Raw genomic sequence first — 8,911 nt, 5'->3', positions numbered from 1 at the left:
ATATATATATATATATATATATATATATATATATATATATATATATATATATAAAACCATATTCATATGTGGGAGTAAGAGCTATGGGGGCGGCATCGGGACATAATACTACTAACGCGCATAAATCAATTATTATGTACTCCAATTCCTACTCAGATCATCCACCTTAAGCATACAAATATTTGTTTGTTGCTACGGTGCACCACTACAATCATTGTTTTGATTAGTGTCTATTTTTCTCCTTTAAGGGATAAGTGGGAAGCCATCATAGCCTAGACTACTAGCTGCATCATGAGATTCACTACTGCTATGGTCATTTGGTTAGCCATTTTATGCTATGAACGTCAAAATCCAAAATCCGTTAAAAGTCGTGATGGCATCGGACACCACTGTCAGGCAAACCAATACTAAATAGTTAATTAAATTCTTATTTTGATATTTTTGGAATCATAAGTTTCCTTCAATTAACTAGTAAAAGATGAACTTTTGCAGAATGAATAATAATGTTTCCAACTTCAATACTGAATATCCCATAATTATCCCAGAACCCGGTATCACAAGTGCATGAGCATTTACTAAGAAATAAAATAAAATACAGCAACTGTCCGGAATATAAATTTGGACAGGAAAGAAAATGTAAATACTCTGAAGGAGACTCTGCTGGCTGCGGGTCGTAATATGGAATGCAGCCCACCTAAGTCCCCGTGTCAACCATGCCGCTGCGTCCACTAGGCCACTATCCATACATGTGCCTGTACATCAAAATGTACAGCAAGTGTAGTATGAGTACGAAAACAACACGTACCCAGTAAGTATCCAGTCTAACCTCGAAGAAGTAGTGACAAGGGGTCGACTTCAACACTTACTAGTGGTCCAATAATATCAGGTACAGTAAAGAGGTAAATAAATATGAGGCAGAGTAAATAAATAAAATAAACAAGTATAAAATACGTGGTACATTTCTCCTCTTTACAATTAACTCAAGCTCTCGACTAGCACATTCCCTCCTTAACCGGAGCAGATATATAGATATGGTGGATTTCATCAAAAAGGTTATCATAATTCAAATCAGGGAAAAACCCACAGATACACTGGCTTCTTGCCAAATATTACGCACGATTCCATGAGAGTATTTTATAGAAATTCCGAGGCGTACGGCCCAATCCAACATAAAAGTAAATTATGCACTGCCGAGGATCGAACGGCACGAACCATAGATGCATCTATTAAGCTGCCGAGGCGAACGGCCCGCTCCCATGAGAGTGTGGTACATAAATTCTGCCGAGGCGAACGGCCCTATCCCATAAGAGTAGTGGAGATTTATCCCGCTGGCAAAATAAAATTGCGACACGGTTACACATAGATTTCTTAAGTTATTATAGTATTCCTCAATTCTTTTCGAAATTACGAAGTTCGAATGAAAACTTTTAAATCTTAAATTCCTCAAATTTCAATTCTTTCAAGACAATTATTACTCAACCTCAATCTTGCTTCTTCTAAAGGCAAACAATAAACATAAATCAACAACGATATCAACAAGGAATAATGTAAGCTTAAAACTACCTGGACATAGGCATAACTAGTAGCTACGTACGGACTCACGTCACCTCGTGCGTACGTAGCCGCCACAAATAGAAGAACATATTAATTTAGTTCACCTATGGGGTTAATTCCCTCTTACAAGGTTAGAAAAGAGACTTACCTTACTCCGAAGTTCCATAGCCGGCACCCAATCCTTTCAATCAACTCGATCGATGCCCAACGCTCCAAAACTCGCTTTCGCTTTATTAACATTCACAAGCCTTTAGTCCTCCTCCGTTATCGTAACATTGAGTAAAATGCTCATACGCCACCAACAAATTGATATCTACAATTACTACTATTACAATCCCAATTACATCAAAATATAACTTAAAAATATTTATCAATATCCATTTATGGCTCACAAGTTGGCTACAAGCCTCCAGCTCAAATCGTCTAATAGGTTCACTTACTAGCACATTCAACTCCACTCTTATCATTTAATACCCATTTGAAGTCATCAATGATACTACATTAATTCTCCAACACCGCCAAATTACTATTCATCGTCTTCCTTAACCAACATTTCTAAAACATTCAATTTGGTGATTACTTAGTTGAACAAATCCAACTAAGCTAGAAAATGATTCCATAGGTTCATTGCATCTTTTAATTTAATTTCTAAGAACACTATTTATCTTTCCCTCATTTTCTCAAGAACACTATTCATGCCATGACAACTTGAAATCAATTATCCAGCCATAACAACTTGAAACAAATATTAGAATTACTCTCACCGACTCATAAGAAATGAGCTTGAAGCATTAGTATTACCTTCTTGAAGCTTTTCCCTAAAAATCCAATGTTTGGAAAATTTGGTATTCTTGAACAACTTGAAAGATTTCTAGGGATTTCAAAGATTGAATGATGTTAATACTAGTGTTAATAGGATGTTATTAACTTAAGATATCCACAAAAAGAACTCACCTTGTATTCTTAAGTAATCACCAAGGTCGAATCCACCATGAAAGAACCAATCCCTAGCTCAAGAAAATCCCTAAAAATGGTTGTTGCCCATGACTGCCTTATATAGGCACAGGTGCTTCAGCGAGTTGTACCTTGCGCTGTGCAGGTTGTACCTCGCATTACAAGTTTTCCCCTGCTGGACACCTTCTACTAAAACGTCCACAACTCCTTGTAGAAATATCCAAATGACGAACGGTTTGAAGCGTTAGAAACTAGACTCGAAGATCTTTTATTTGATAGGTTGTCCACCATATAACTCCTTATATATATATATGGGCATGCTCGTCCAAAGTTAGGTTTTGTGTATACTCATTTGGAACTTTAGTCTATCATGTAATTTCCAACTTGACTTAGACTTAGGGCTCTCCTTAGACCCCATATCACTTATAATATGACTCGTACACTTATTATATGACTCTAACTCAAAGCTTTTGAAATGAGAATTTTCTTTCCAAACCAACTCCGAGGTTCCCGAAATTCAATTCCGACCACACGTACAGGTCATAATACCTGAAGTGAAGCTGCTCATGGCCTCAAACCGCCGAACGACGCGCTAGAGCTCAAAAAAACCGATCGGGTCGTTACAATAAAAGATGCCAACAATTACACAACCTTCTAATGCAATAATAGCACAACAAGGATGGGGGACTATACAATGCTAAAGTTTTGACAACTTTACATCAATATAAAAGAAGGAACCTACAAGGAATATGTCAAAATCGAAAAATGGATAACGAACAAAGTTCTCATCAAGGAAGGGTTGGACAAGATCACACTAATAGGATAGCCATGGGTAGTTTCTCGTCGTCCCTGGTTTTGTAGAGTGAATAAATATTTTGATAAATCCAAGAGGATGGATACAATTTGAGAGAAAACCCTTTGTTCGCCCATTCTATATGAAAAATGGAAATATAAGACGGGGTAAATATAAAATTACATGAGAAATGGACACTTGTCACTCGTGATCCAAAAATAGTTTCATTTTTTCTTGAACGTGAAATACACATGCAACATACGTGTATTTTTTTCTTTATGCACGTATATTGCACGTGATGACGGACATAAAAATTAGTATATATCCAAATCGAAGAATGAAAATGAACATAGTTCTCATCAGAGAAGGAACGTACATAGAAAGCCATATTAATATGCGGGAGTAAGAGCTACGAGGGTGGCATCGGGACATAATGTTACTAACGCACATAAATCAATTATTCTTTACTCCAATTCCTGCTCAAATCACTCATCTTAACCATACAAATATTCTTTGTTGCTACGTTGCACCACTAGAATCATTGATTTGATTAGTGTTTATTTTTATCCTTTAAGGGGTGAGGGGGCAATCTTCATAGCCTAAGACTACTAGCTGCATCATGATGTTCACTACTGCTATGGTCATTTGGTTAGCCATTTTATGCTATGGAAGATGCTAACAAATTACACATTCTCTAATGCAATAGTAGCACAAAAGGATGAGGGGGGCTATACAACAATAATGGCTAAAGTCTTGGCAGCTCTACATCAAATAAAAGAAGGAACCTACAAGGAATATTTCAAAATCAAAAAATGAATAAAGAACAAAGTTCTCATCAAATAAGGGTTGGACAAGATCACACTAGTATCGAGGAATAAGAGCTACATATGAGATTGGATGTAACACTGCTATCGTGGGTAAGTCAATTATTTTTTACTCCACTTCATGATTAGATCATATTAACCATAAAATTATTCTTTGAATTCACGTTGCACCATGAATGTTATCATTGACCCATTATTATTTGTATTTCTTCTTTAAGGGGCGAGTGGACATTTTCATAGCCCAAGACGTCACCTTTAAGAACATAATTGAACCTAAGATGCTAAAGTGGTAGTTTTAAGAGCATAGGTTTTACATTCTACTGGTGTCATCTTGAGGGTTATCAAGCCACACTATGCATAATATGTCGCACACTGTTCTACAAAAAATGCAAAATTTCAGTCATCATGGGCTTTATTTGTGGTAATGCAGCTGCGATATATAATAATTATTTAATTGAAGTGTGTAAGCCGCTGCAACAATAATATATTACCATCATAACACAACAGAGTGAAATTGTGAAAGAAAAATAAGAGTAGTGCTGTAAAATTGACCTTAAAAGCTACCTGGCCTTGAAGAAAGCAGGAAATGTTACTATGTATTAAGGACGGCCATGGTGTAGCTTCTCATCGACTCTGGTTATACAGAGTGATATAAACTTTTTGATAAATCCAAGAGGATGGATAAAATTTGAGAGGAAGTCCTTCGTTTGCCAATTCTATATAAAAATAAAAATACCAGACATTGTAAATATAAAATTATGTGGGAAATGGGCACTTGTCACTCGTGAATCGAAAATAGTTTCATTCCTTCTTGAACGTAAAATACACGTACAACATACGTGCATTTTCTACTTTATGCACGTATATTGCACGTGCTGACATACATAAAGACTAGTATATATCAAAATCAATGAATGAAAAATGAATATAGTTCTCATCATAGAAACGTATATGTAAAACCATATTAATACGGGGGATAAGAGCTATAGGGGTGGCATCAGGATGTAACACTACTAACGCGCATAAGTCAATTATTCTTTACTCCAATTCCTGCTCTGATCACTCACATTAATCATAACAAATATACTTTGTTGCCATGTTATACTACTGGAATCATTGATTTGATTAGTGTTTGTTTTTCCTCCTTTAAGTGGTAAGTGGGCAACCTTCATAGCCCAAGACTATTAGTTGCATCATGAGGTTCCCAACTATTATTGTCATTTGATAAACCATTTTATGTTGTGAAATATGCCAACAAATTATACCTTCCAATGCAATAGTAGCACAAGAAGGATGATGGAACTATACAACAATAATGGCTGAAGTCTTGGCAACTCTACATTAAAATAAAATGAGGAACCTCCAAGGAATGTTCAAATCAAGAAATGGATAACGAACATTGGGAAATGGCTGGACAAAACCACATTAATATCGGGGGATAAGAGCAACGGGGTGGCATGAGGACGTAACGATGTTATCGTGGTTAAGTCAATTGTTCTTTACTCCACTTCTTGATTATACAACTCATATTAACCACAAAAGTATTCTTTGAGTTTATGTTGCACCAATAATGGCATCATTAACTTATTATTATTTGTCTTCTCTTTTAAGGAGTGTGGGGACATGATTCATAGCCCAAGATGTCACATTTTGGAACATAACTGGACCTAAAATGCTATAGAAGTAGTATTAAGAGCATAGGTTTTACAATCTATTAATGCCGTCTTGAGAGTTATCAAGACACACTATATACCGCACATAATTTAGAGATTGCGAAATTTTAGGCACTATGGACTTCATTTGTTGTGATGCAGCTGCGGTATTCAAGAATTATTTAATTAAAATGCGTAAGCCTCTACAACACTAATATATGACCATCATAGCACAACAGAGAGAAATTGAGAAAGAAAAAACAAGAGCAATATTGTAAAATTGATCTTAAAACCTACCTGGCCTGGGAAAAAGCGTAAAATTTCATTATGTATTTAGGACGGCCATGGGGTAACTTCTTATCGACCCTGGTTATGCAGAGTGATATAAACTTTTTGATAAATCCGAGAGGATAGATACAATTTGAGAGAAAGCCCTTTCTTCACTCATTCTATATGAAAAATAAAAATACAATACAGTGCAAATTATAAAATTACGTGTCAAATGGTCACTTGTCACATGTGATCTGAAAATTATTTCATTCCTTCTTGAACGTGAAATATGTGTAACATATGTGCATTTTTTTCTTTGTGCGCTTATATTGCACATACGGACATACATAAAAACTAATATATATCCAAATCGAATAGTTAAAAATGAACTCAATTCTCATCAGAGAAGGAATGTATATATAAAACCATATTAATATGGTGGAATAAGAGCAATGGGGGTGGCATCGAGACGTACTGCTCCTAATGCGTATAAGTCAATTATTCTTTACTCCAATTCCTGCTTGGATCTCTTGTCTTAACCATACAAATATTCTTCATTGCTACGTTGCACTACTAGGATCTCTCGTATTAACCATACAAATATTCTTCGTTGCTACGTTGCACGACTAGAATCATTGATTGAATTAGTGTTTGTTTTTCTCCTTTAAGGTGTAAATGTGCAGTCTTCATAGCCCAAGACATCAGCTATAGGAATATAGTTGGATCGGAGATGCTACAGCTAGTAGTGTTGTCGTGAAGGTTATCGAGATAACTTATACACAAAATCGCAAAGTTTTATAGATAACGCAAAATTTTGGGCACCATAAACTTCATTTGTGGTGACAAAGCTGCAGTATACTAGAGTTGTTTGATTGAAATGCATAAGGTGTTGCAAATATACTACCATTATATCACAATAAATAGAATTGAGAAAGAAAAAACATGAGTAATGTTGCAAAATTGCACCATAAAAGCAACCCATGGACTTGGAGAAAGTAGAAAATGTCACTATGTGCTTAGGTCTACCATGGGGTAGATTCTCATCGGTTGTGGTTATGCCGAGTAATATAGACTTTTTTTATAAATCCAGGATGATCGATAGAATTAAAAGAAAGATCTTGGTTTGCTAATTCTATATGGAATATAGAAATATAGGACTCGATGCAAATACAAAAAGACATGTGAAGTGAGAACTTGTCACCCGTGATCCGAAGATAATTCGATTGCTTCTTGAACGTGAAATATAGCAATATACGTACATTATTTCTTTATGTGAGTATATTGTACGTGTTGACGTGCATAAAGACTAGTATCTGTCCAAATCGAGGAATAAAAAAGGAACAAAGTCTATATCAAGGAGGGGTCGAACAAGATCGTATTAATATTGAGGAATAAGAGCTATGAGGATGGTATCGGGACGTACATTACTGTCATGGATAAGTCAATTATTCTTCACTCCAATTCCTGAACAGATCAATCACCTTAAGTATTAAAAAATTATTTGTTATTATGCCGCATAAGTGCGCATATTGTTACTCTGATTAGTGTTTTTTCCTCCTTTTAAGGGGGTAAGTGCGCAGACTACGTAGCCGAGACATCATTTTTTAGGAACATAACTAGACCTAAGATGCTAGAAGCTATGTTCCGGAATTTTGGTACATACACAAAAAAGCGACACATAATTTTATTGAGATTTTAAAATTTTGGGGACCATAGACTTTATTTATGGTGATGCAGCTATGATATTCCGGAATTTTTTTAGTTGAAGTGGTTAAGTCGTTGCACGGCCACTTCAACAAATTAAAAGAATTAGAGAAAGAACAAATCGAGATAGTGTTGTAAAATTGCACCTTATAAAAGCAATCATGGACTTGAAAAAGATGAAGAATATCACTATGCGCTTAGATCTACCATTGGGTAGCTTCTCATCATCCAAGAGGATGGATAGAAGTGAGAGAAAACCCCCAATTAGCTCATTCTATAGGAAATATAGGATATAATGCAAATATAAAAAGACGTATAAAGTAGGCACTTATCACTCGTGATTCGAAACACAGAAGGATGACTTGAGAGCATTGATTGGAGCCACATTCTAGCTTCGTTGCATGGTCTATTATTGGCTAGCATACTTTTTCTTTTGATAAATCGCATGATAAGTGTACCTTGATTATATTCATCATCTTTCACCATTACAGTTTAGTGACTTTATCCATCAGATTTTAGACATATGATTTCACATCAGATTTAAACACTAATCTCACATAATTTCTTTCATTTCCTTGACAGTTAGACCACAACATTCAATACTTAACGTCTTTCTCTCTTTATGCATCTTGGAAAATTATTCCTCAAAAGGCTTTTTTTTGTTGTTGTAGAATCTAGTAATATGAATTTATGGTTTAAGGGTGTGTTTGGTATGAAGGAAAATGTTTTCATGGAAAATGAGTGGTTTTATCACTTATCACCCCTCCCCCTCCCCCTCCCCCTCGCCCAACCCTTCCCCAAGTCTTTAAAAATTGACACAACCCAAAGCAACTAATGTGTTGCTTTACTTTTTTACGTAAAAACCGCGAACTTTCGAACCCGTAAACTTTATAATTTCTAAACCCGTAAACTTTATAATTTCTAAACCCGTAAACTTTATAATTTCTAAACCCGTAAACTTTCAAACACATAAACCTCTAAACTCATAACTTTGGAACTTGTAAAATTTCGAACTTATAAACCGACAGATGAAAAAATTAAAATTAAAAAATATATATAAAAAAAAAACTATTTTTTTTCCCCGGGGAGGGGGGGGTAAGGAGGGGGGCAGGGGCAGGGGGTATGTGCAGAAAATAAAAAAATAGAAATTTGAATTAAAA

This window comes from Nicotiana attenuata, unplaced genomic scaffold, assembly GCF_001879085.1.
Source record: "Nicotiana attenuata strain UT unplaced genomic scaffold, NIATTr2, whole genome shotgun sequence".
In the NCBI taxonomy this organism is placed as follows: domain Eukaryota; kingdom Viridiplantae; phylum Streptophyta; class Magnoliopsida; order Solanales; family Solanaceae; genus Nicotiana; species Nicotiana attenuata.
Note: the sequence above shows the minus strand (reverse complement) of the source record.